This window comes from Asterias rubens, chromosome 6 (assembly GCF_902459465.1).
Source record: "Asterias rubens chromosome 6, eAstRub1.3, whole genome shotgun sequence".
NCBI classification, from domain to species: Eukaryota; Metazoa; Echinodermata; class Asteroidea; order Forcipulatida; family Asteriidae; genus Asterias; species Asterias rubens.
In genome coordinates, this window is record NC_047067.1 from 6,845,282 (window position 1) to 6,873,100 (window position 27,819).

The window sequence follows — 27,819 nt, forward strand, 5'->3', positions numbered from 1 at the left end:
AACAAATATCACAGGCATGTTACTCGGGTGGGATTCGAACCCACGACCCTTGCAATTCTAGAGCAGTGTCTTACCAACTAGACTACCGAGGTTGCCCGGCAGCTAGAGGTAGTTCGAATCCTATGTTTTTTTTGGCAGCGGGTACCCTTTAAAGAGAGATTGACAAGAACTGCTATTTATTGGCTCATATCTCAGCCTTTTTATGCAGAGTCTGTCCACCTTGACTGAAAAATCACATAAACGGTCGAATATGATTGGTGTTTTTAATAATCAGTGAAGAAAACCGAGAGAAGCTGAAAACAGTCAGCTCTATTAGATGCAATAAAATGCACCATTGACGAGACTACTTAAAGTTTTCAGTCATGACCAACAGAGGGCGACATTTGAGATGTCTGCTGAGACTTTGTTCTTTCTGATCTGAGCATCTGAGATGCTGAAATAAAGAACAGAGCTCACAATGATGACCAATAGAGGGGGCTATAAAAGTTTACTTGAAGGTTGAAAGGGCTGTGAAGCAAGGCTCTAAATAACCCACGGCACCCAGAGCAATTGCTGTGGTGCCCTGTGGTTTTGCTGTGGTGCCCTTGCAAAGTTCCAATACAATTTTTTATTTTCCTCATAGAAGTGCCCTTTCAGAGGAAAACTGCTGTGCTCCTTCAAGAAAAAATTCCAAGCCTGAAAAAAGATTCCAAGGGTTGATACATGAGCACTATAGTCTAATCATTTGATTATTACTATGAAGTCACTCAATCCCCTAGTATTTACACAAGCTTTAAAAAAACAACCAATTTATTGAGAATGCATTAATACAACTAACATTGCTTTTGTACATTCCCATGTATTTTTGCAGATTACACAATTAGTTAACAATTATTTATTTTGTTATTTTGCTCAGGAAAGATGACAAGGATCACGACAAGAAAAAGGACCATGAAAAGAAGAAGAAGTACAAGACTAAGACAGAGGTAACATTATTGTACCACCATCTTATTATCATTCTCTGGCTTAGAAAAACTTGCATGCTACTCAGCACTTAGTGTTACATAACCCTTGTGTCATAATTAGGCAATAACAGTGTGAGGAGTTGTCTTCACTGGGTGATGATATTGACCAGGTTGGTGACTGGCTGCTACTAATGGACCCAGTCCGAAGGATGGGATATGCAGGGCTTGAAATTAACACTTCGTTGAAGGTTGGCGGATTACTCTGTGTTCAACTGCATTGCAAGGGAGACCGAGACTAATATCAACATTAACAACTCCCACTGCACTACTGATGGTGCTATACTTGTGCCATACACAAACCAAGACTGAAAACAAAAAACAGCAATCTCTTCAAAACATTGGATTACCTGCGAAGTTCAGGGAGAAGTAGATCAGTTTAGTCCATGACTCAAACCCAAATTGTTGATGGACTCTTGTATCTTGTGTGGCGTCCATAGCTAGGCAAAACTTGGATTTTGTAGTGGACCAATAAGACAGGGCCTGTGACACTGTGACGTAAACTTTTTATTGAGGAAGATGAACAGAGAACACTGTTCAAGATATTGACACTTTTCCATGAAGGTGTTTAATTCATGTGGTTGTTTCCTGTCAACTTTGACAGTTTGTACTTTGTACACTACCAACGTACCATGCAATGCTTAAACTCTCAAAGCTTAAACTCTTATTTATTGAATGGCCATTCACAAATATCTTGGATGCGCCATTATGGGATTCAATCTCACTTTGTGTTGATTAGTGTAGATGATTTTTAAGTGAAGCGAAGCTGCAAAGGTTTACCCAGATTAGTTGCTTTGTTTCCAACAAATCAACTCTATTTTAAAGGGTGTATGTACTTTTTGTAGGACAAAAAACACAATGTCCACAGATTTACACTAAACTTACACAGTTTGAAGATAATGATAGTAGAAAGCTTCCCTGAAAATATTATGTGCTGAGGTGCTGTAGTTTTGATGAAATGAGTAAAACAATGTCATGAAAATAATTTTAGTCTCATGAGACCAAAATTATTTTAGGAATTTACAAACATATGTTCATGACATTGTTTTACTCATTTCTCAAAAACTTCAGCACCTCAGTTAGTAATATTTGAAGGGAAGATTTCCACTAGCATTATCTTCAAACCCTGTAAGTTTAATGTAAATCTATGGACATTTTTGAAAAGTACCCAAATCCTTTAAATATAGTTGTGTAGCATTGTTACAAACTTCGGTCGTCTGTTTTTTGTTTTGTATTTATAGCTTTCTATAGTTTACCAACCTCGGTTGGCAAGAACTCAGCCTGTGACTTTGCGATAGACAGGTCTAAAAGGGTCTGATATTGGTGACATATGCTCACTAGTTTCTGTATGCCTTGAACCATCACCACATGATCACAAACCATCCAATCGGATTTGCTGAGTTTTAATGTAAAGCACATGTGCTTGCATCTCCCCCCTTTCAAAGGTACTGGGAGAACATAAAAAAACGGCAAAATGTCGACTGATTGCAAACTTTGATTCCAGTAAAGCACCGTGTTCTTTGATTGCAGATTGCGTTACTGCCCGCGTTACTGCCCGTGGTTATATGCTGTAATTCCTTGCTGGGTATCGTTGATTATTTTTATGCTTAGGAAACAAGATAATCCTATTTCCTTTTGATGCATTGGAGATAATCAGCGGAAACGAAGTCACGACGATTTGAATTGAAAGGGAAGCACGCAAGATATGTTTTGACGTATCTCATTTCTGGAAATAATAATAAATATATAACTCATAACTTGATAACACATGTTCATTTGCAGATTACCAAAAGTACTCTTTCTTTGTTTCGACCTAAACTTTTTGTTTTGTTTTTAAATATATGAACAATATTTTTTTCACATAAATTAAAACCATCCATAATGATATTATGGAAAAGGTATATTTTAAAAGTATTGGAACATTGAAGGCTTTCGGTGATCTGTACGTACCCAAGAAATTATGCATTGTTCACAGCAGTGTTTTTCATGACCATTCAAACTTGTTTGACAACCTTTCAGGGTGTTTGTATATAATTTGCACTGTTACCATCATTCATTTCATACAGATTTGAATTATCAAAAAAAATATGTTCGTTTACTGCCAAATAAAAGGAGTTGCTCAGAGAGCCCTTTAAAGTGTATTTAAATCTGCACAACTGCGGCAACCACAGTGAAGGTTTTTTGAGCCAGTTACCAGGTGGATCAAATGTACCGTGTATCCCTGTCGAGTGAGTGACTTTGTGCGAAACATGAACTTTTCCCAGATCTGGCTTCCTCCACCCGCAGTCTCTCCCTCTCTCTCTGGTGGCTCAAGCTGGGACAGCTTGTCAGGATTAGTAGTGTGCAGGGCACCGGACGTTCTGTGATCAGTGAGTTGAAAGAATCCTGGTGGGCTCAGGAATAGTTTGCAGTCACCCAGGCAAGAGGCCAGGAACTTTGGGGCTTCACCTGTTTCTCCATTGGCCTTTTTATGCTTGGCCAGGCCTGTTTGCTTCGTTTTTGAAAGGGCAAGGCTACCAATGCATTTACCTATGCATTTATTCCTTGGTAAAATGGGTTTGCCCCCTCATTAAGATGAAATTCCAGGCTTGGTGCGTCTGAGTCTACTTAAAGAGGATCACAGTTTGTGTGTTCTTGAGAAAACCATAATTACCTTAATTGCTTCTCTTTACCAAGGAGTGAAAAAAGTGCCAAATCCTCAGATGGGTTTAACACTGCAGCCAATAATTAAGGGTGGTACTAGATGTAATGTGAACAAAATCAGGGCTAAATTTCATACAGCTGCTTAAGCAGAAAAAATTGCTAAAATGTGTCTGCTGAGCAAAAATGACATGGGAGTTCGGCTGGTAACCTTATTCTGGAAAGCATATTTATTGTTCTTTGCTACTTTTGTGCTTCTTCTTCTTATCGTGTCCACACACTAGATGCTGTGTTTCAGCCAGAGCTAAGCACAGTTCCTTGCAATATGTCATTGTACTCTGCAAGGTCCTCAAGTCTGCATTCTTGCTCCAGTAGGGGGCATCTCAGGAGGTGATCCATAGTTTGTGGTTCTGTCTTACATATGCATGTCTCGTCTTCAGAGTGTAGATATCCCCACTTCTAGAGAGACACCTTGCACCGGCCAGTTGATGTTCTAATGGCCCGGTCCCACTGCAGCGATAACGAGAACGATAACGATAATGACACCAAGAGAACGCATTCTATTGGTTGAATGAGCGTGTGCGTATTCTGCGTGGAGCAATTCAACCAATAGAACGCGTTCTCTTTGTGTCGTGATCGTTATCGTTCTCGTTATCGCTGCAGTGGGACCGGGCCTTAAGTCTGTGGAGGCACCTCTATTCAGCCTAACTTGATTCAGCACCAGGGGGGGGGGGGGGGGGGGGGGTTTCTAAAGCACTTTTTGTGCTTATAAGCAGTATGAAATCAAGCCCTGGTTGTGCTTTGAAATTCTTCTTTCAAAGTTGAAAATGGCTCGTTCCAGGAAGACTCTGTAATTGTTTTAACCTGACTGCTTTTCAAGCCTTTTCGGTCACTGGTTTACCAGGGTAATGATAACGCACATTATCCCATTAAAACCCTAACTCCCTGGAGTTATATACTTGCATCCTTCCTAACTCTGACTAAATCCAACACCATATGGTCGCTCAACACTCAAACTGTTAGACTGTGATTATGGTGGCACATCATTCCTGATCTTGTGTAATTCAAGCATAATCAGTTTATGACAAATTCTTAGCCAAACCATAGCGATATTTATTTGGTTCAACAAAATCAAATAAAATATTCAGTTTTTGTTTTATTTTATTGAACTTTTTTGTCAAAAAAACTCGCACAACTGATTTCCGTTGGAGCTGAAATAAGTGAGTACTGGAGCACTTGTCCAGATGTACCAGCAATAGTCCATGATTATAGCATGGGTCTATTTCTACCTCCATGATTATAGTGGCACATGTATCTCCTTTTCAAGCATAATCAGTTCAAATTCTTCGCCCAATCATAGCGATTAGGTCCAGCAGAATCTCTACTTTTTTTGTAATGAAAACTCCACAATTGATTTTCGTCAGAGCAGCAAGAAGTGACATACTGAATCACTGGTCCAGATGTAACAGCAATAGTCCATGATTATTTGGCACATGTATGCCTAATCCTGTGTAAAGTATAATCAGTTTACTACAAATTCTTCCATGAGCGATATAAGGTCCAACAGAGTCAAACAAAACATGCAGTTTTTGTTAGATTTTTCTACTTTTTTGTAATGAAAAATCGGCCAACTAATTTCTGTCAGAGTAGGAATGTGACATGCTGGAACACCGGTCCAGATGACACAGCAATAATCGGTGACTGGGGCGTACGGTGAGCTTTGTACAGATGGCGCATAGCGAAAGGTGTAAGGCACCAACAAGCATGAGACAAAACAATCAAGACGCTGAGATGCCCGTTTAGCCTATATATCACATGTATTTATCTAAACAGAGGTTGAAAGTAATTGCAAAGCTGGCAATGCTGGTTGTCATAGGACTTTTAGAGACACTCGTTATTAAATAGGAGCGAACGATTTCCCTGGGTTAGCAGAGCAAAATACTAAAAAAAACATCATTTACTCCTCAATATTACCTTTCAATGTGCTTAAAGAATACTTAGTCTAAATATTTTGCTATACAGAACTGTTGGGTGTAATCGTTCCCTGAACGGACTTTAATTTTGTCCTCACTCACGTGATGACTCTATCCATTGGAAAATTAGTTTCACTAAATTTAATTTGACATTTCCCTTTCTCTTCAACAACTTTTCATCAAGACAGAGTCACAAAATTTAATTTGTTTACAGGGAATGATTTCGTCTAGCAATTTTGCATAGCAAGAAATTTTGACTGAACTTATTTTATATAGTACTATAATTTTATTGAGAAAAAAAATGAAACATTTTGTGTAGCATTTTGCTCTTGTATGCAAGGGAAATCGTTCTCTGGTTTATTCTCTGCCTCTTTGAAGAATCCGTCTCATGTCTCTTAGACCTGGACTATCAGTTCTTAAAAGGGTTAGGCCACCTGAGAGGGAGAATCCTACGAAAGTCAGAATACCCATGGGAACATCTTTTAAGAGTAAAACTGAGAATAAAAGTAGGGCAAGTGGGAAATGAACTTTGCATCCTCTTTAAAGTTCTGCCTTCTTTGTTGTTGTTGTTGTTGTTATTCCGCTAAATTTATTTTGACCCAGCCCATCAAATTTGATGAATGTTTCACAAGTTGTTTTTCATTATTTAAAGAAAACTAGGGAAAGAAATTTCAATTATTGTACTCTTTGAAGTAACAATGATGTACATGTATATTAAACCCACAAATAAAACATGCGTTATAGTCTTCCTATCTGATTTGAGATTTTGTTGTCCTAAAAAAAATCAGTAAGTTTTATTTGTTTTATTTATGGCACACAAGCCCAACCATTGTCAGGTTTTCTCTTACTGTTTTTAGACACTAGCCAGCAGGACCAACTAGCTTTTCATGTCGCTAGGTTTTTCCCTGATCAATAATTGAAAGGAAAAATACATGCTTTTCAACACTGAACTAGCCAGCAGAATCACTTACCACGAAGAGTTAAGTTTGACTGGTCCATGGGTGTTTTAACATACAGGTGTACAGCAAACCTCTGTTATTAAGGGAGAACACTTTATGTGCGTTAGCTCTCATTCTCAAATAAATGTTGATGGTACTTTTATGGTCAGATATGCCTGTTATAATGAAACTATAAGTAAAGTTGTTGGAAAATGTTGAATCCCTTAAAAATGTTATTGGAGGTTGAGCTTTCGACTACAGAGACCCTTTAACGACTCGTAGAGTTGCTTCTCTTGTTTACCATGGCCCGAATCTATACTTGTTTTCACCTCGTTTATGAACATCTTCTCAGTAAGGTCAGTACAGTAAACAGTCCATAGATTCCTCCAGGGCTTGTTCCTGATGAGGGCATCTCTCTCACGCATGAGAAGCGAGCTGTAGCTTTGAAGTGCTACGTACGGCGCAGTGGCTACACCAAGAGCTTAGAACCCGCTAATCCTATTTGTCCGTTCAATCAGTAGGCAGTCCTGTCCTGACATTATCTAGTTCTCTAAGCTTTTTTTCTTCCTCCTTCTATTTATTTTTTTGCTCTTTTAAGCGTTGTCGGCATCACTTGGAAGCGCTCCTGTCAGAGAGTGTTTATTTATACTTCCATATTTTTGGGAAGTATTGATTCGTTTCACACTTGGGTGGGATGTGTTGTTGCCGGGTCGCAGTTGTGAAAATGAAATGATGAAAACAAATTTTAATGGAAGCATTTTTACTTTCTGTTCCAAGAGATTTGAAGTAGAGATTCAAACTTGATTGGTTTGTACAAATGTTGACATGAAACATGGCTGACATGGTACACGTGTGCGTGAATGTTCATGCGTAAAGTACACCATTGAAAGTGTTACATGGACATTTGTCTGTTCATGCGACAATCCATGCATCATGTTCTCTGACGTGCTTGTGGCTTAAATGATCGACATTAAAGTTGACAAGTTTGATTGGTTGGAAAGCTCATGTTGTCTGTTGTCGGGGTGAGTCAAAGGTTAGAGTTCTGCACATCCAGGTCAGGTGGGGGGGGGGGGGGATGATGGGGTCAAAAAACACCTTTAAAACTAAAAAAATTAAGGGTGTGCTCATGAGTGTCCAGCATGAAGGAAAAAACAAAATATACTTTGACTTTGAAATTTGTATAATGTGGGAAATTTTCTTAGGTTTTAAAATGTGTTAAAAAGATAAAGATTAAAAATGTTTAGTTCCAGGTCAGCTTAGTTCAGTTGTAATCCAGTTCAATGTAGTTTTAGTCAAAACAATTTGTCTGTTTTTAATTAGTACTACATGTACTTTGGTAATAATTTATACGTACTCATGTGACTGTTTATTAAACAGGTAACTTTAACAATTTCCCTAATTTAGTTAAGGGCCTTAATGTTGAGGTTTTTTCGGTTGCCGTTAATCCCCATGCATCTCAAAAATAGAAACAGCTGACAATGGCGAGGTACGTGTCGGGGATCGCTATTAATAAACTGTATCATATGGCCATAAATCCCACATTATTTCCACATGCATGGCTCATAAGTTTATTACACGCAATATACGGCAAAGGAAAAGCCAACGGGAGAAGAGAGCGCCCGTTGCCAGGCCAAAAGTGGGCACCAGCCACTTCAGCCCTGGGGCTCTCACAAACCAGGTATATCTAATACGATAAGCCCTTCCCTCAAATTCCTTCACTCGTTTTTTTTTCTTTTTCTTCTCTCCGTTTTTTCTTTGGGGAAAGAGAGAGAGGGGGAGAGAGTAGAAGGAGCTGAGGTATTCCTTCTTGCTTGACTTTAGAGAGGGTGGAACATTGAACAGGAAAACAAGGTCGTGGGGGCCGGCCTGGCGTGATTTAATGATAAGGTAGATTGGATTCGCCGTTCAAAAGTTCATCTGAGGAGAGACTACAGGGAGACCGTCCTTTCTGGTTTGGGAGGGAGATTTGATGCTGCCTTTTTTCCTCACCCGCCGTAGGATGAGGGGCTCTGATTTGATAAGTTTGGAGTCATGAATGGAGAGATATCGAGACAGGAAAGAAGATGATGAAGTGACCGTGTAGTAGATTTTCATCTACGCTGCTTTTAAGTTGACAGTGGGGTCCTTTTTGTGCACTGATTGGATCATAGGCAATGACATCTTTGGTGGCTCGCTGAAAAAAAGGGATCATTCCAGCGAAACATGGTAAGCGTTTTAAGGAACTTCCAGTATATGAAACTGCCTTTATGTTCAAATGTAAGGGAACAAAGGCGCTCCCAGGTATCAAGTTACAGCTCCTGCTCCATTATTAAATATCAGGCATACATTTTTTCATGTACTTGGTTGATTTTTCTTCTTGTTACTGAAGAAAAGCTGGAAATGCAGGCCTTGAAATTCATTATTGAAAAGGCACCGCAACTTTCCTCTGGTAAGAGGCACTTCTAAGAGAACATTTTTAATTTGTATTGAAACTTTGCAAAGTGCACCGCAGCAAAAGTACAGGGCACCTTAGCAATTGATATGTGTGTCGTGGGTTATTTTGAGGACTGACATTGGTTGACAAACAAATGTCAGCCATGGTGCGCCATGTTCTTTACTTCCATGGTTCCCAATTAATGGATATTTCATTTTCAGGGCATTGGAGATTTGAAATGCCCAATAAATGGTTCTGATACATGTACGTGGTTCTTGCAAGAGCAACCTTTTACTTGGTAAAGGGCTTCAGACGTGATACACATACACCCATCTCTGTGTTGCAATTACTCTGTGGACATTTGTGTTCTATACACTTCTAAGTTATATATTTCAACACTGGTGAAAACACTGTGTGGATGTTTGTAAGTCCACATAGTGTTTTAAAACCATGCCTTATGTGGACCTCTCATGATATCAGGTCCACACTTCATGATATCAGGTCCACACTTCATGATATCAGGTCCACACTTCGTATGTAATGCTTACCCACAGCTACAGGACTTCTGCTTTCTTCATGGTAGGGAAAGGTAGGTTTTTCCTTAGGGCATCTCCATGAGGAAAACATATTTGAACATTTCAAGGGGCACCAAGGCAATTTGACCAAGGGCACACAGAGGCAATTGCCTATGTTGAATCTTTGAAGTACCAGCCGTCAATTTCACAAAGAGTTAGGACTCGTCTTATCTCGAGTTAGGACGAGTAACTCTTCCTAACTTAGGATTAATCTTAAGGTCTGCATGCTATAGTGCAGGGATGGGACTCGTCCTAAGTCCTAAGATTAGTCTTAAGTTAGGAAGAGTTTTGTGAAATCCACGGCAGGCCTGCTGCTTAAATGTTTAGGATATCATATGATGATCGCTGAAGAAATGTTTTTTCTAAAATGATTTTTGGAAAATGTAGTAATTCCTTGACCTTGATTTGCTGATGGGTTGCTGACGGTAAGGTGAATTTCATAAAAAAAAATAATTCATTTCTGTTTCGGGTTGCGGGCGAGCTTCTGAAAAGACCGATTGATTTTCTGGAATCGAATGAAAATGTGGAAGCACAGATCACCGACATTGATTGAAGAAACTGGTAGAGATGATTTGATGGATGAAATGTCAAATGTCATTTTTTTTTCATTCTGATGGGGGCCCAGAGGAGAGACAGTGAATAATTTCTAGCAAAAATCTTCTCAAAATATAACATTTTACTCAACAAATCATAGTTTGCCACTCTCTATTTATTAGCATTTAGTGTGCCACAAACGTGTTCAGTTTAAAGAATTTTGCAATGCAAAGTTGCTGGATCATTTGATATTCCTTTGTGGATATTCCAATATTGTCTAAAGATGAGTTTTATTGTTTCATCAATTTTTAAGTCTGGTTCACAAATAAAACAGTTAATAAAAGCAAAGAACAGACATAATAATTTATTAAAGGCACTGAACACGTTGGTAACTGTCGAAGACCAGTGTGTGTGTCCGAACATTATAAGCATAACGTAACAAGCCTGTGAAAATTTGAGCTCAATTGGTCATCGAAGTTGCGAGAAAATGATGAAAGAAAAAACACCCTTGTGCTTTCAGATAGGAATAAAATACTTCTGGCTCGAAGTATTTTATTATTTTAGTGAGAAATAACCTCTTTCTCAAAATCTATGCTACTTCAGAGGGAGTCGTTTCTCACAATGTTTTATACTATCAACAGCTCTCCAATGCTCGTTACCAAGTCAGTTTTAAGTTCATATTAATTTTGAGTAATTACCAAACGTGTACATGATGTACCTTCCCTTTAAACTTATTTGTCAGATAATTCACACTAATGTACAATCCCCCTTTAAACGGCCCTACTTGGTCTAGCAATTACTCACTAATGTTTTATGGATTTTTGTATTATAAGTACATTTAGGGTTAGTGTCATCTGCACCATTAAAAATCACTCAATACTACTATTGAAATACATTCCCTTTACACTCTTGTGGCATAACTAAGACTTGCTAATACCCAGGCCAACCGACTAAAGACTAAATGCCTCCAAGATAGCAAGCTTTTTTATCCTTTTTCTTTCTTCGTCCTTTTTTCCTTCCGTATTTTTCCTCCCCACTGCCATTTCTAAAGTTCTGCAGAGGAGAGATGTAAAGATAATTTGCTGGATCACAAATATAGAATCGAATGTGCCTGGGGCTCGGTTCAGTGGTACGTGCTGCACGGGAAAGATTTATATTTTAATAATTTCAGTCAGCCAAATGGTTTGGTGGGCGTAGGAGTAGAGGGTGCGCACGACCCGTTGCAGCGAAGGACGGCTGTGCTACTGAGAGAGAGAGAGAACAGAGCGGTTTAGGGGTTTACAACTTGAGATGTTGATCAAAGCGACGGAGGAATCGAACATTTATTAAGTATGAGTTAACAGTTACTCCTGATGCAATCGTGCCAGTCAAGTGGAATGACCTGTAAAAAGTTACGGCGGGCAAGACCCTTTTTTTTTTTTTTTTTCCATACTGAGGAAGTAAGAGGTTTGTGGGGAAATTATTGAAAAAAATGAGCTCAGAATTTACTGTACTGCCTTGTTTGTTTGTTGTTCAGAAACAAAGTGAAAATCAGTTAAGAAAAATACAAATTGTTCTATAAATGGCAGAAAATTATTTTCGGAATTATTTTCATGCACGGCATAGGGTTTAAGAAATTGTGTTTTCACCATTATGGGTGCATGGACTTGATTTCAGAAAGCACCAGGATTCACCTTAAAGCCATTGTACACTATCGGAACAGAAAAAACAAAAAAAAAAGTTCACAGATTTACAAATAACTTACAGGGTTTACAGAAGGTAATGCGGAAAGACTTGTCTTGAAATATTATTCCATGAAATGCTTTACTTTTTGAGAAAACATTAAAACAATATCAATTCTCTATATCGAGAATTACGGATTTATTTTAATCACATGTCATGACATGGCGAAACGTGCGGAAACAAGGGTGGGTTTTCCCGCTATTTTCTCCCGACTCCGATGACCGATTGAGCCTAAATTTTCACAGGTTTGTTATTTTATATATAAGTTGTGATACACGAAGTGTGGGCCTTGGATAATACTGTTTACCGAAAGTGTCCAATGGCTTTAAGATGAGTTATCGTTATTACAATAGTGATTTGTATTGTGACAACTCACTTTGCTTAGCAATTCAATTAAGAATACACAGTTAAGATTAATCTTAGCTCTTCGTGAAATTTGCTCCAGGCAGATGTGAGTACAGTGTGAACTTTCAGATACAGTGTACATTAAGTGTAGATGTTATGTACATCCATTTATTTGAAGGAAGGTTCAATTGAAAAAAAAGAAGTAATTCTAACACTGGATTGTTCCTATAGCCCCTATTATATAACACCCAAGCAGATCCTTGCCATTTGATTGGAGGATTGTCCGTCACGTGATAGCAAATAAAAGTACCAATACACGCTGAGTCACTCACCGTGCTTTTTCGTTCCATCCGAAAAGTACCATTGCACGCTGCCAGCGTGCAATGGTACTTTTCGGATGGAACGAAAAAGCTGAGTAAAAACATCACTGCGTGCGCGTGTCTTTGGTAACGCAGCAGTGTTACTGCAAGGCATATTAGTAAAATTACTAGCATTCGGCTTCTACAATTAAAAATTGTAGGCCTACGCTTTGTTTGTTTTGAAAGTTGTATCTTTCAATCAAAATGACAAAGATCTACTTGGATGTTATATAAAACAAATAATGAATGTTTTTCATTCGTGCAATGGTGCGAAAATGTTCATTCGTTGAAAGCTGGAATGTTCCATTCAAATCGGCTCCTCCTCGTTGAATAGAACATGCCATCTTTCAACTCATGAACATATTCGCACCATTGCACTCATAAACATTCATTATGTGTATACTATTCAATCTCCTCAGTAAAAAAAATAATCCTTTTTTTTCTTCGATGAAAAACCATAGAACCATTATTCATGTCTTGGATGAAAAGCCACTGGCCGCTTGTAAAGAGATGTGTTTATTAAATTAAAAAATCTACAATATCTCTGAAAGCGACTCTGAACTTAAACATGTTTTTTTTTCTTCTTCATACATTGAATAGCTATTCATAAACTTGGAAACCACTAGAGATATGAAATCAATTGACAAGACTCTGACTATCTCCTGCTTGTGTTTGTGATGCTTTCATCCGATCGTTAAAGGCAACAAAGCGCCTTGTGTGTATAGCGGACAATGTCAGCGGGCTTTTATAAGAGTAAATTGCGAACAAACGGAACTGGGATGCTAGGGCTCTCTCCTGGTCTCATGAGGGAGGCAAGCTTCGCTTGTTTTGTCTCTCTCTACATTCTTGGATCTATGATTCAGAAGACGAAAAGAAAGACAAACCCATCTTGGTTTTCTCTGAGAATTCTCAGGAGGGGGTCGGACGTTTCTCTCTCTCTCAATCCATCTGAATGTGACCAGTGCTTCTTGTAGAATCTTAGTTTTGGGGTTGTCGGAAGAGAGGAAGAATGTAGTAGTGCTAGGACTCAAAGCGTCATGGCTCCGCATGTTTTGCCCTTATTGGATTAGATTTCTGAATACGTCTCTTCTTTCCCGAGATATGTCACTGGTAAGGTTTGTGGGTTGTTTTATTGGTGCGTGTAGTTATTCATGGTGTAGGTTGAGTGTGTGATTCGGTTGGAGAGATCGATAAAAATAACATACATGATGTCAACCACATTCTATGTGTACAGTGTCAGGCCTCGAATTTCATCACTAAAAGGGCGGCAAGACCATTTTCAATTTGCAAAGGGCACTTCCATTGGAAAATCTTAAAAGTCAATGGGAAACTTTTGAAGGGGCACCAAGACCAAGACCAATACCAGCGGCAATGAAGGCCCTGGCCTCCGTTGTCTGTGTGTAGTTCCCGGCCTGCAGTGTAGACTTATTCACAAAAAGAATTAAGGGGGGTATGCTTTAAAAAAAAGTTTTTATTTTTCTTCCTGTCTACATACATTCAGTTTTGCATGAGGCCTTATTGATAATTGATATTTTCTTGTAGTATGTGCATTCTGTATTTGTCTTAAATGCAGCACTATCTTGCATGAGTTTCATGCTAGATAGATTTTTTTTTTTTTTTTTGAGAAAGTTCATTCACACTATCCTTTATTTTCTTGTTGTCCACAAGAAAGTACAATCACTCCTCCTTCACTGTTGTTTTATTGTACTCTGCGTATAAAGTACGTACATGGGGTACACCTTAGAATTTTTTTCCAGAGTGAAAGCCCAGCATAGTCTTTAATGCCAGACATCACTTTCTCTCTAAATATAGACAGAATTTGGAAAAAACAAGTCAGGTCTTTATCAGTCAAAGCAGGTATATTGTCAGACGCACTGCATTCAGCCATTCATCAATGTTGCCCAAGCTACGTCATTGTCAAAGAGCTTTTGCGCGAACATGTGCACAAAAGGCTCAACGTAGAACCATTTTGTTCTTGTCTTTGCTCTTTCTGATTCAATTAACTCTAATGTTTTTAATCGGCCATGTTCTTGGAGGTTACAGATATGTGGATGTTTGTGTAGTAGGCCTAAAGTTGTTGAACTTCCATTTACTCCAGAGTCCTCAACCTGAAAATGGTACATGTAGGCAGTACATGTACCTGACGATGGTACCTGAGGATGGTACCTGAAGATGGTAAATGTACCTTAAAATGGTACCTGAAGATGGTACCTGAAGATGGTACCTGAAGATGGTACCTGAAGATGGTAAATGTACCTTAAAATGGTACCTGAAGATGGTACCTGAAGATGGTACCTGAAGATGATACCTGAAGATGGTACATGAAGGCAGTGTCTAAATTCAGCAGATGTGGTTGTTGCTAAGGGTTAATTAATGTTGATGTGGTGATCTAGCCAGCGGTAGCCATAGCCACCAACTTTATTTTTGGTTTGTTTGTGTGGTCATCATCAAAGCATCTAGACATGGAGAGCCAGTTAATAGTAGCATATTATCAAGGGTGGTAAGGCCAGCTGCACTGTTTGGGTATCTGAAGAGTTTTTATCGTTTCTGGATTATATGGATGAGTCTGGGTGGTTTGGCACACATAAGTGCTATTCACACGGCAGCAATTTAACAGGGGTCCCTTGCTTAATTTTAGCATGGTTGTAAAATGTAGCAACTGTTTGACAAGATTTTACAAGAGACCTTGAACCAGGTACATTTTGTAAAATTGTACATTCATGCTACAATTTAGCAAGGGACCCCTGCTAAATTGCTCTGGTGTGAAAGGGACTATAGCGATCAGAAGTAGCAGTACCTGTTAAATGATAACAGAAAAAAGAACAGCATTTTGTACATGTGGTTCTAATCATTCTAACAAAAAAACCTTGTTTGTTACGTTTGCTGTGCAAAATTTTACGCTTTTCTTTCACTTCCTTGCAAATTAACTAATAACTCAATCGAGGCAAGGACAAAATAGTCTGGCCCTCTTTGTACAAATAACAACTAAGAACTGTCAGCATTGTGCATTTAAAGGGAACCAGACCATGATGGCTACATCATGATCAAGTTCTGCCTTTACTTGCCCCCCCCTTAGGTTAGACGCCCAGTAATCAACCACGAGAGAAATCTGATATCCCACACTCAATGACACAATTGCTTCAAAAAATCACAAGTTATTCAAATGATTTGAGTTTATTCTGAAATGAAATCCCAATTTGTGCCAAAAAAAGGTCCTGAACTTCCCCACTTATTCCGAGCCCTCCGGAAATAATATCCAACCAAAATTCATTGAATGAGATGAAAGCCCAAATATGATACAAGTATCCTACACTTTATGTGCATATACTAACCTCAGGGACGTGCCTAAAACACACATACCGATGCAGCCGAGATTGTAAGTGCCCGACCCCAACGGCAATCCAGTAACGATTCCCTTGAATTTGGATCTCACCAGAGCAGCCAGCCCTGTTATTCTGCCTACATACCCCCTCCCAGGCACATACCATAACAGCGGATAACTCTTAATTATTGGATATGTGTTTTGGGCGTTTTTTTCCTTCTCTTTTTTATTTTTTATTTTAGGTGGGGGAAGGGAGTTTATTATTTTTTTCCTTTGATGCTTGTTTGTTTGATACTTAGGTGTACTCTGGAATCTGTGGAGGCTTCATTACTTGAATATCATAGAACTCTGAATTAAGTGATCGAGGAGTGCATGATGCACGTGCGGAGCATTCAATCAAATCAAGGGATTTGGGGATTGAGAAGGGTTTGAGTCTGGCATCTTGTCATTTGAGACTTTGTGGAACACTCTGCTTTGTAAAAGGAAAATCTCCTGGTGAAAGATAAAAATCACAGTGGGTAAATATGGAAAAGATAACTTCTGATGTTTATGTGGGGTTTTTTTTTCAAGAAAAGGAAAGGAATGATTCTTAAAAAAAGATGGATGGTAATAACTGATTAGTACATCTTTGTGTCACAAAAAGAATGTCTGATGGCCATACTGTCATGTTATTCTGACCATTTCTGACTATTCCATTTGCAGTCTGTCAGACCGCGGTCAGACTGTTCCTTGCTCTAGTGTCAGAAATTGTGAAAAAAGGTATGAAACAGGCTATGTATCGAACAGCTAAGTATTTCTTTTGTGTTTTTTGTGTAAAGCATGAAAACACATTAGTACAAGAGACCATTGAAGTGTTTTTTCCCCCTTCTCCAAAGTTAGGATGAGTTATATTTTTAAGTTGCCGGAGGGGCAGTTGAAGCACAGAGTTGAACTGAGTATTTGTTGTTAGTTGAACTCAAATCGTGGAGGCTAGTTCTACCTCCATGCTAAAACAAAGCACCCAAGCTACGCACTTTTATATTAAATCTGCACAAATGGAGTTGTGAATTCAATGAGATCATCGGAAAACTTTGTCTTTCTACTAGATTGTTTGAATTTTTTATAGAAGGGCTAGCTTTTTGGCCATCTGTCTGTAATTTTCAAAGGCATGAGATTTGAAAAAGATGGGCAATAGTGATTTTCTTCTGTGAGTCCTCGCTGTAGTAAACAAATTGGAGAGGTACTCACATCACTCCAGTGTGGAGAGCGTTGCGTAAAATCACCATAGCCCGCATATCGATGATAAACCATGGACGTCGAATCATTCTCATTCACATCCATATACTTCACAATCGACATCGAATCATTGTACATGCATATTGATACACCAAGTAAACGATTTTAAATCCCAATCAACGTCTTCGCCCCCCACTCCATTGTACTTATTCCTGCGTAGAGAGGGTTGGTAATATCACCATAGCCTGCATATCGATGATAAACCGTGGACGTCGAATCATTCTCATTCTAACCCATATACTTCACAATCGACATCGAATCATTGTACATGCATATTGATACACCAAGTAATCGATATTGAATCTAAATCAACATCTTCGTCCCCCACTCCATTGTACTTAATCCTGATGAGCCGTGGTTTCTGACCGTGCGGCGGCCGTGGCTGGTCACGCTGGTGCCAGAGTCTCAGCGTCACAACCCGAGGGCTGTAACGCAAACCTCCATGTCTTTCGATCCCTCCCACACCACCGTGAGCAAGTAAAGGGGTGGGGGTATGCTGTATACACCTGGCTAATTAAACTAAAGAAGGGATTGCGTGGATGTGGGGAGGAAGGAGGGAGGAAATGGATTGATGGCATGATAAGGAGCTTGTCAGTTTACATTTACCAGGGGTTGCTTGGAGTTGGACCTCTGTACGCACCAACTCAGTATCTTCCAGTCTTGACTTTTTACCGAGGGTGCAAGGAGTTGTACCCATTTACTCAGTAGCATCCAGTCTCGACTTGGCAGGTTACAGTTTACATTTACCAGGGGTGCTTGGAGTTTTACCTCCATACGTACCAAATCGTCCAGTCTCGACTTGTAACCAGGGGTTCATGGAGTTGGACCTTAGTACGGACTAACTCAGTATCATCCAGACTTGACGTGGCAGGGACTTGAACCTGTATCTTAGGAACTGCATCAGTTTACATTCACCAGAGATGCTTGGAGTTGTACCTCCGTATGTACCAACTCAGTTTCATCCACTCTTGACTTGATATGGACTTGAACCTGTATCTCGGGAACTGCGTGAACCTGTTCCTCTTGGGATTTGCATCGATGCACATAGGAGGACATTGAGTGATGGCATGATAAGGAGCTTGTCAGGTATGTTTATCGGGGACTTGCTTGGAGTTGTACCTCTGCATGTTCCAACTCAGTAGCATCCAGTCTCAACTTGACGTGGACGTGAACCTGTATCTTGGGAACTGCTTGAGCCGTTATCTTAAGAAATGCATCAATGCACAGCTGTTTTTTACAAGGAGCAGGGGGAAAAATATAAAAAATAGGCAAGAGCCATAGATAGCGATCGAGAGATAATCTTTAAAACACCACAAAGAAAATGTAAATCAGTGCAGTTCAGCTAAAAATAGAGTTGAGTGTTACGTGACCGTGTCTTGGTGACGACTTGCATCCTTTGGTGGATCCAAAACACTTAAAAAACCCTCAGTGTTTTAAAGTATGAATCATTCTTCTGCCCAGTACACATAATGATAACACTTATACCGATGTATAAACATTGGTCAGTTTTTAATGCTTTTACTTCAGGGACATTTTTCAAGTACTGCACATTTCAAATACTTTGTTTTCTCATAAAAAAAAGGAGTTTCCACTGTTTTTACAGATCAGTTTGTACTTTTTCAAAATCTGGATGCACTGTACTGAATTATTTTCCTTTTGAGTTGTCGGAGAGTCCCAATTTCCCTTCTCAAGTGCATCATCTGACCTTTCTCTCCAGTTGAACTTGAACTCTCTATTTGGTTCAGTGGATTCTTCATTGATGCATCTTGAAGGAGCAAATGGATTTCTACCTCGTCGTCCTTGATTGTGATACCTTGACGTCAGTAGAGAAAGGTGCTTTTGAAAGCTGCCACCGTGAAGGGGTGTGTACTTCCACTACTTAACCATTGTCCGAATGCAATGTGTTTGTCATCTTTTGTCAATTGTGCAATTGTAGCGCAGAGCCAGAGCATCCAGGCAAATTGGAAATTCATCATTGTCAATTGGATCAAATAAGAGAAGTGCTGACATACAACTGTTAACAGCGGGACATTTGAGATGGATCCTGTCTGCCTACGCTGAAGGACTCGTAGTCAAGTCGTACAGTTGAACGCCCTGTTCGCTGGTCATAAATCACTGTGCAACTCATAATTGGTAGCGCTCTCTGTCTCTCATTTCAATTCGCCACTGTTTCAGGATGGCTTGCAAATGGAGTTATGAAGAGAAAAGATTATACAAGGAACGTAAGCTTCGTACCAGGGTAAGTCTGGGATTTCAGGTGCTCACAGCTTGTTCAAGTACATGTGTATCAGGTTGTCTTGTTTATTGAAAATATACTCATGTTGGAGCAGTTCTGGAAGTTTTCTATCCAAATGAGGCGAAGGAACAGTTGGTTCGGAACAACTGATCCGTTCACTGATCTTCGTCATGTACCCTGTGATCATGGTAGAAATAAGACATGCTGACTCCAATGAACCAACAATGGGTCTGACTGTTTTGTCATCTCAGCCTAAGGCCGTGTCCGAAACGGAGACTTCGGCTACAGCTACGGCTAGATCGCGCGCGTCTGCCTATTCTTCAACACTGGTAGACGCGCTGATCTAGACGTAGCTGTAGCCGAAGTCGTCGTTTCGGACACGGCCTTAATTTGGTATCATGTGGTTCCAGAGAAAAGTAAAAAGATAGATTTCTGCTCTCTGTAGATTTTGTTTTGCTTTAAATTTCAGTTGTTAGCATAATTAAGTGTGGTGGGGGGGGATTAAGTCTCAAGCAATGTGTATACCTATTTCTGCCCAGCTAGCTTTCCCTTTGAGCAGATTGTTTTCTAAAACATGTTTTACTCTTCTGCAGACAAGCTTTGGCTGTTTCAGAGACATGACTTTTTCCCCTAGCAAGGTGCCTTAGATAAGTAACATCCTCCACCAACCTCTTAAAAACACCGTCGTCGTTCACACTTGCACTCCCAACTACAATGTATGTGACAACTTTACATGTTACAAGTTCAACAACGATGGCGCCTTTAGATATTTCTCCTTCAAAATTGCGCACTGCCTTGTGAATATTTCATTTCTGAACCTTGCATCCCTCACAGCTTTTCCGTTTGCAGTTTTTTCAAATGTCAACATTTCCAGGCTAGCCATTGACCTTGGCTCAAGATGAGAGCAGGTTTTATTTTTTTATTAATAAAAAATTCCCCCTGTTAGAAATACAAGCAGAGAAGGCATGTTTGTCATAGGAATCGATTCATATTATAAAACTTATTGAGGGTGAGATTCATTTGGATGACGACTAACCACCCCCCCCCCCCCCCTTCAAGGTTGCAAGAGCTCTCCTCTGTCCATCGTGGTTTAAATCAGACTATTTTATTGAATGCAAAAGTAGATTGTTTGAAGGATAGGTCAGTTTGTATTTGTATATTTTGTTTGAAGGCAGTGTACACTATTGGTAATTACTCAAAATAATGATTAGCACAAAAACCTTACTTGGTAATGAGTAATGGGTAGAGGTTGATAGTATAAAATATTGTGAGAAACGGCTCCCTCTGAAGTGACGTAGTTTTCCAGAAAGAAGTAATTGTCCACGAATTTGATTTCAAGACCTCAGATTTAGAATTTGAGGTCTCGAAATCAAGCATCGGAAAGCACACAACTTCGGGTGACGGGGGTCTTTTTTCTTTCATTATTATCTTGCAACTCCGATGACCAATTGAGCTCAAATTTTCACAGGTTTGTTATTTTTATGCATATGTTGAACTACACCAAGTGAGAAGACTGGTCTTTGACAATTACCAATAGTGTCCACTGCCTTTAAATCTATAAACTTAGGCCTACCTCTGATCTTAGGAATACATGTATGTGTATCCATCTTAAATGCAAGTACATGTACAAGTCACTGGTCAGTCACAGTCATTTCACTGGACTGGTGCATATTTTTACTTTCTGCGCAAACTGTTTAACATCAGCTAGTGGAGAAACCTTTATGTGCAGTCATGTGATTTCTCAGTTGATTGGCAGCTTTGTTCTTTTTCCTTATTAAATATTAGTGTCCATAAAAACCCTACTGAGGATTTTCTTTTTGATCTGAATTTGTTTTTCCTTTTTTATTGTCATGTATGTTTGCTTGGTATGCAGCAGAATCACAAGCAAAATCATTTTGTTCTTTTGTAAAAACGAAAGATAAATCTTCAAATTTAACAACAAACATAATTCATTCTTTAAAGTGGATTTATGTTTTTTGAAATAAGAAGTCTTACTAAGTAGCCTTTATTCTGGAAGATACAGTGGACAAACAAGTTCTAAAAGTTAATGGCAATCATTTTTTTATACCAATGTATCATTATCAAGTAAATAAACTGCAAGGGAAACTGACTGGAAATAAACAAAACAATATTGGCTGTTTAACAAAGAAAATCTGACTGGCATCCCTACTTTTGACAAAAAGGGGTAACTCCTACAAAACATGTAAGGTAAGATAGCTCAGTTGGTAGAGCACCGGCACGTTAGTCAGGGGGCTGTTGGTTCAAACCTAACTCTAGTAATTTTGTATGTGTTCAACCCTAATTCAAAGTTTATCATTAGCGGGCATATAGACCTGTGTCTGTGGCCTCTGAGTGCTTAATCTGTAGTGAGGGTGCACGACACATTGCTTGGCCTTTCAAAAAAATTTGTTCAAATTTCTGTAAATGCTGCAGCGGGAGAGTAGCTGAGGGAAGGTTTGTGTGAGATTAGAATGCCAATTTCTCTCTCCATTCCTGCAAATGTACAAAAATTCTTTCAACCTACCCGACATGGCTTATCAAATTAATCAGAATCTAACTTATTTGCCATTCCTAGCGGACCTTTTAAAGAAAAAATACACGCACAAACCAGCTCAAGATTCTCAGCTACTACTTCCCTGTCCTTTTCATGGATGATTACCTTGAACCCAAGTAATCTAATTGATAAAAAATGAAATGTTTTGACTCATTTGAAAGTCAAATATTTGCAGTTCTTCCTTGTACATTTTTTCTCTCTCCGCAGAGATTTACATATGTCCTGTGTGCCCATCAATTAGCTAATCAAATCGCCACAGCGGGTTTAACCCGTAAATACATTACTATGAAATCTGATTTAATCTAGGGGAGGTATTCTGCATCTTTGGAAGTGAACGGGCTGTAGTGATTCAAAGGTTTGATAACGTTTGTCCATAATGCTTGGGAAGGCTATCCACAAACGCCGTGCCGGTACTAATATTATTATATTAAAGATGCATATTCCTGATATACAAATTGGGAGGATATATATGCTCTTTACAGATGGGTACACCCTGGATGGCATTTCAGTGTGTTAGATGGTAAGGCCTTGAAAGACACAACGTTTTGGTGAATATTACATGTTTAGAAATACACACCTTGAGAGGACTGGTGTTTTTAACCCTCCTACTAGTCTGACCACTCAAAGTCATTGAAGGGTTTTAAATGGTAGATTAACTATATCAGCCTGCAGTTTGATGTCATACAGTGGTAGATGTATCTATGTAATACACATATGTACAGGTACACTGTTGGGTACAAGATGTTCTTTACTGTACACTATATAGCTAGCTATTCAGCTCTCTCACGATTTGCTGACGGAGGGCTCTCTCTCCTGATCAACAAACTTTCCTAACTACTAAAGCATCTGCTACCAGTGAATCTCTGTACAGTGCAGAGTGTGTACAGTAACCAAAGAGAGACTCTGGAACACTACGTGTAGGCGGCAGCAAACTTACCAGGTAAATTTCCTTTGTTTACATGGTTTATGTAGTTCTGAGCATGCGCACACTACCGAGAACAATGGATTTACCTGGTACGTAAGTCTGCTGCCACCTAGTGTTCAAAAATTCCCCCATTGGGTAGCCTAAACATCTGACGTCACACTTTGAGGCTCGTGAATTACGCCAGATATCTGACGTCAAGCCCACGTCCATAGTCACCTTTGACCTCGCATCATTTCACATGGCATGATCTTCGTCGGGTTCTGGAGATTCGCAGTTAAATACGCTGTATATGTGTATACAAACCACTACATGCACAAGGACAGGGGACCAGTCTACCCATTGGGCAGCAAAATGTGCTAAGAACGTTTTTGCACAGAAACCTTATTCTGTGGAGAGTTGCATCATCATATACAAACTGCAGTTCACTTGAAATGTTTGAAATGGTTTGTCAACTTGCTGTATAGTTTCTTGCAGTACTCGTTTGTTTGATCAGTGAGCTGTCATTGAAACCAATTAATTAATTAAATTGATAATTTTTAAGAGTTGTGTGTCAAGGCTTGGAAAACAATCAATATTGAGATAACTAATTTGTATGACAAGTAGTAGATGATTATGTGTACTTGAACTGTCTTTGAATTTAAAGTCAAATGACCATTCTGTGCATGCTGCGTTTGGCTGGAACACAGCTTTGCATGCTCATTAGATGAGCTGCAGAACTCTCCCTGATTCTGCAGACAGTACCCTGAAAATAAACCAGTCTTTTCTTGTTCGGATGAACATAATTGAAAAATCTCCCTGATTATTAAAACGTTCCCCCTATTAATTATGTTCTTTCCTTTTCTCTGTATAAACTTCTTTGTTTCGGTTTCTTTTCCTCTCCAGCGCCTCGGATTAGTTTTTTTTAGATAGATGGCGCTATATAAATGCTTATTATTATTATTATTTTTATGTTGAATGTAATTCTAAATATCTCCCTGATTGCAAGATGCAAACGTTGGCAGCTCTGCGTTTGTAAGTTTTTTTGGAGGGACTTATTTCGCTAGCAGGTTGGACCGTTTGTAGAGAGTGGTTGACTTGCCCTACAGTGTTGTATCAGCATCTGGCTGGAGGGGAACCGGTTATGGGAGAAACGTTGCCACGGGCACAAAAGGAAATTGCAAGACTCTCCAAACACAATCAAGACAAAAGGATGACACTGTCAATTGTGCAATGTGCTTCATACCAGTGTAATTTATGGTAGTTTCTACGATTGCAATCAGCGTTGATAGCTAATGCTCGTTTGTCAATGAAACAAAATTGTTTGTTTTCTCACAGAGAAATTATTTTCAGAATCATAGCAAATTGGTATTGGTTTTGATTGTGGTGCGTCATCAAAGAAAACTACTGTATAATTTTTGAGGAAGAGTAATTTTTTTAATCTGCACGCACTATTCATCAATAAAAAAACATTTCACAAAGAGACACATAATAATTTATATCACATCAAAGTTATTACCATTCTGAAAATTTTCCCATCATAAATTTATTTCCCACTCGCTAGTTTGCTTTGACAATACGGTATTGTCCTTGGACTAAACAGTAAAGACTGGTGGAGGGCTCCAAAGAGTGTGAAATGGAGATCCCCCAATATTTGTATACTTCAAGGTAAAGAACTAGCTTTTAAGCACAAACACAACATATTGTGGTATTAAAATGATAATGAAAATGGAAGTTTTCCTCTTTCAAAGAAAAGTGGCTTTGCCCCCAAATTCAATTCACGATCTAGATGAAAATGATTGATTCAGAATTTGCCCCGTTTTTTCAGGATTTAACAAAGTCTAAATTTTCTGCCAAACAGAAGAGAAAGACGGTCTATTGTTTGTTCCTATTTCTTGTGGTGTTAAACAGTTGTAAACTTATACTCTAATTGTAACGCTGTGGACTTTCAATGTCAGTTGCCTCATCCTTTCTTCCTCCATGCCTCATCCAACAGAGAGACTTGTACATAAGGATTTGTTCATCATGTACAGTTTCACCTGTGATGGATGCATGCATTAGGCGTTCACTCCAAATCAATGCTTTCTCTATTGTGTAGTGTGGTACCTTGATGCCTGAGGTAATACATCAAGTTTTTGTTTATGATTTGAGGTTGTGTGCAAGTATTGTTGTTGTGTTCACATCCGTGTCATACTAGCCTATTGTAACCGTGATAGCACACGGACAACAACGCATCCAGTAATTTTCAGCGCAGATGTTATCATCCCATTGTGAGGCTTCTCAAATTACCAGTCCGTTATTTGACAGGTTGCCATAGAAACATGGGAACTTTCCAAGCGGAATGGAATGAGTGGGTCATTTGCATTGAGAGGGTTGAGCTGTGGAGAGTCTTGCATACTTGCAGTGTTGTCCAGGACGGTCGTGTTTTTTGTTATTTTTGTCTTGATGGTATGCTGATTAAGTGATTTAGTTATATGTGATTGGCAAGAACTAGCCTGGTTTGGTTTAGTGTGCTTGATTTACCAAGCATTATAATGCACATCGGTTTTAAACACTGCCTCTGTTTACGTGTATGTTGCATCAAAATCATTATATCAGTGGATTGGAAGACCTTCTAATTCTTTACGATGCAGCCAATAATTTTTGTTTTTAAATCAAAACAAGTTTCTTTGAGAATCCGGCATTATCTTTTGTTTACGTAGATGGGAAAGTTTAATCATGGCTGTGGGAAAGACAATCAGGCAATGCTCATGGCATACGCACACATTTTTTATGTTTTTTTCTCAGTACATGTATTGTTGTGTTTACATTGTCTCTGCTGCGCCTTGAACATATGTAAAGATTGATTTGGCGCATTACAAATACCTTCTATTATTATTATTATTATTATTATTATTATTATTATTATTATTATTAGTTTGGAGCATCATTATCTGTCAAAGTTCGTTCAGGGAAATGAATGTATAGAATATTTGTATATTTTCCTGGGCGATGTAACTTTAAATCGTCTAAATCAAATAAGACACCAGATGAGACGATCTTTGATTCTGGCTTGGCAGTACAACATTGTCTCATTCTCAAGTGTCGGTGCTACCATCCTCCTATGTTACTTTCCTTGTTTTCCTGGTCTGGTGATGAGGCGATTGTGTTTCTGGCCGGGAGGTGGAGAGGGTGTCGTATTCGGTGAGGCATTCATGGGATGAAGGATCTGGGTTTCTTGGTGTGTGACCGATGTATTGATTGATTGTCAGTAGGGTAGAATATGAACGTCTTCTTGGTTGGAACATGGTGATGGTCTGTGGGGTGGGGTGTGGTGGGTGCTGGTCTGTAGGGTGGGGGTTCTGTGGGGTAGGGTTTTGTTGGGTTGGGGTTCTGTAATGTGGGGGTTTGTGGGGTTGGGTTTGTGGGAAAGAGGCTTGTGGGTTGGGGGCATGTGGGGTGGGAGCCAATGGGGTTGGGGCCTGTGGGGTGGAGGGCTGTAGGGGTGAGGGTCTGTGGGTGGGATGGGGGTCTGTGGGATGGATGTGTATTGGCTAGAGGCCTGGCGGTAATAGGGATATGTTGGGAAGGGGTGCGGGTAAAGGTCTATGAGGAATGGGGTTTGTGGGATATAGGGGTCTGTTGGGTAAGGGGTCTGTGAGGGTTGAGGTCTGTGGGTTAGCAGTGCAATGAAATGGGCTTTATCCACTAGTTCAACCTGTCAATCAGTTAACCATTAAATCAATCAATCAATCATTAATCAACCGATTAATCAATCAAAAGTTTACACAAGTTCTCAATCTGTTGAAGGTGACTTTCTAAGAAGGTGACTTTCTGTTTTGCATATTTCCTAAATTGTATGTGAAAATTTTCCTCCAGTGTTCGGTAGTCTCATTGTTCAGCTGCTCATGATTTCTACAACATCTTCTTGAGATGCTTATCAGGAACACTTGAAATACTCGACAGTTGACTGGTAACCAACGCCACTTCCTGCCTTTTTAAATGAAGCATTTAAAGCCACCTGCAATTTTCCCCAGAATACCAACTGGTTTCCACCCCTATGTATGTGACAACAACCATTTTCGCATCCCTTTTTACTTTAATTGATTGTTAAATATTTGTATTTTTTCCCGCAATTTTTCAGGAGCAGATGGACAAACAGATTGAGGAGCTCAGTGCGAAGCTGCTGGAAGAACAGCAAACAACCAGAAGGTAAGAAGAACTCACAAAATCAAATTTAGGAGGGGGAAAACAGCCCACAAAAAACTCTTCCAGACAAGTTGTTCAGCTAATCTTCATGCTGGTTTTATGAACAAGCCCTCATTAAGTTATTTGACAGTTAACACCATTTTCTTAATTGTAGGCTTTCCTTGTATTTTTGTTTAACCTGTATGGTTTGGTTAGTAAATAGTGAATGATTACGCTGTCTAATTCATTGATTTTCTTTGACTCGGTGTTGAATCTGTAAATATAAAATTTTAAGAAGGTTTTTGCGGGTAGGGTCCAAGTCTGATTATTATCAGAACTAAGGTATTGACAAAATGGGGAGTGAATCTATCGGGGTTTGATGATGAGACTTTTGTGGATAAGGCTCCTGAAGTCTTTATAAATGTTGTTTTCAAGTAAAACCATGTTGTCCCTCTATCCCCATCATGTTAAGAGGTAATACCCTGATTGTGGGCGGGGATGCTTCAGTGGGAGGCTTCAGTGTTTTGGGGTATGTTTGGGAGTTATTCAAGGTGATAGCTTTTTCAAACACTAATTGGTGATAGTTTTCAGTGGATGTCAGTTTGCTGGACTTCACCCGATTTAAATTTGTCTCTGAAAGTACTACTCGAGGAGTAGGTTTCTCACTCATGAATTTCTCTCAGACATGCGAAAGAAGTGCTGAGTGAGTCTCGCAGACGGTTGATGAGGGGTGCTTGGCTCCAGGGGAAAGTCGCTCAATATAGAAAATGGTGGGGAGGATGGCTCTGACAACTAGGAGGCTGATGGCTGATGGCTTGACTTCTTGACAAACAATTTTTTTTTTTTACATGAGACATACAGATT

The 27,819-nt window shown here is 39.3% G+C and overlaps 1 long non-coding RNA gene across 1 annotated transcript in view; it reads left to right on the forward strand.

The window, feature by feature from the left end:
- LOC117291802 overlaps positions 1–26,980 on the forward strand; it is a 50,429-nt gene extending 23,449 nt beyond the window's left edge. Inside the window, exons 2-3 of the long non-coding RNA XR_004519198.1 lie at positions 896–965; positions 26,912–26,980. This is a non-coding gene — a long non-coding RNA (uncharacterized LOC117291802). The remainder of the gene's footprint in view (positions 1–895; positions 966–26,911) is intronic.
- Positions 26,981–27,819: the final 839 nt, after the last annotated feature.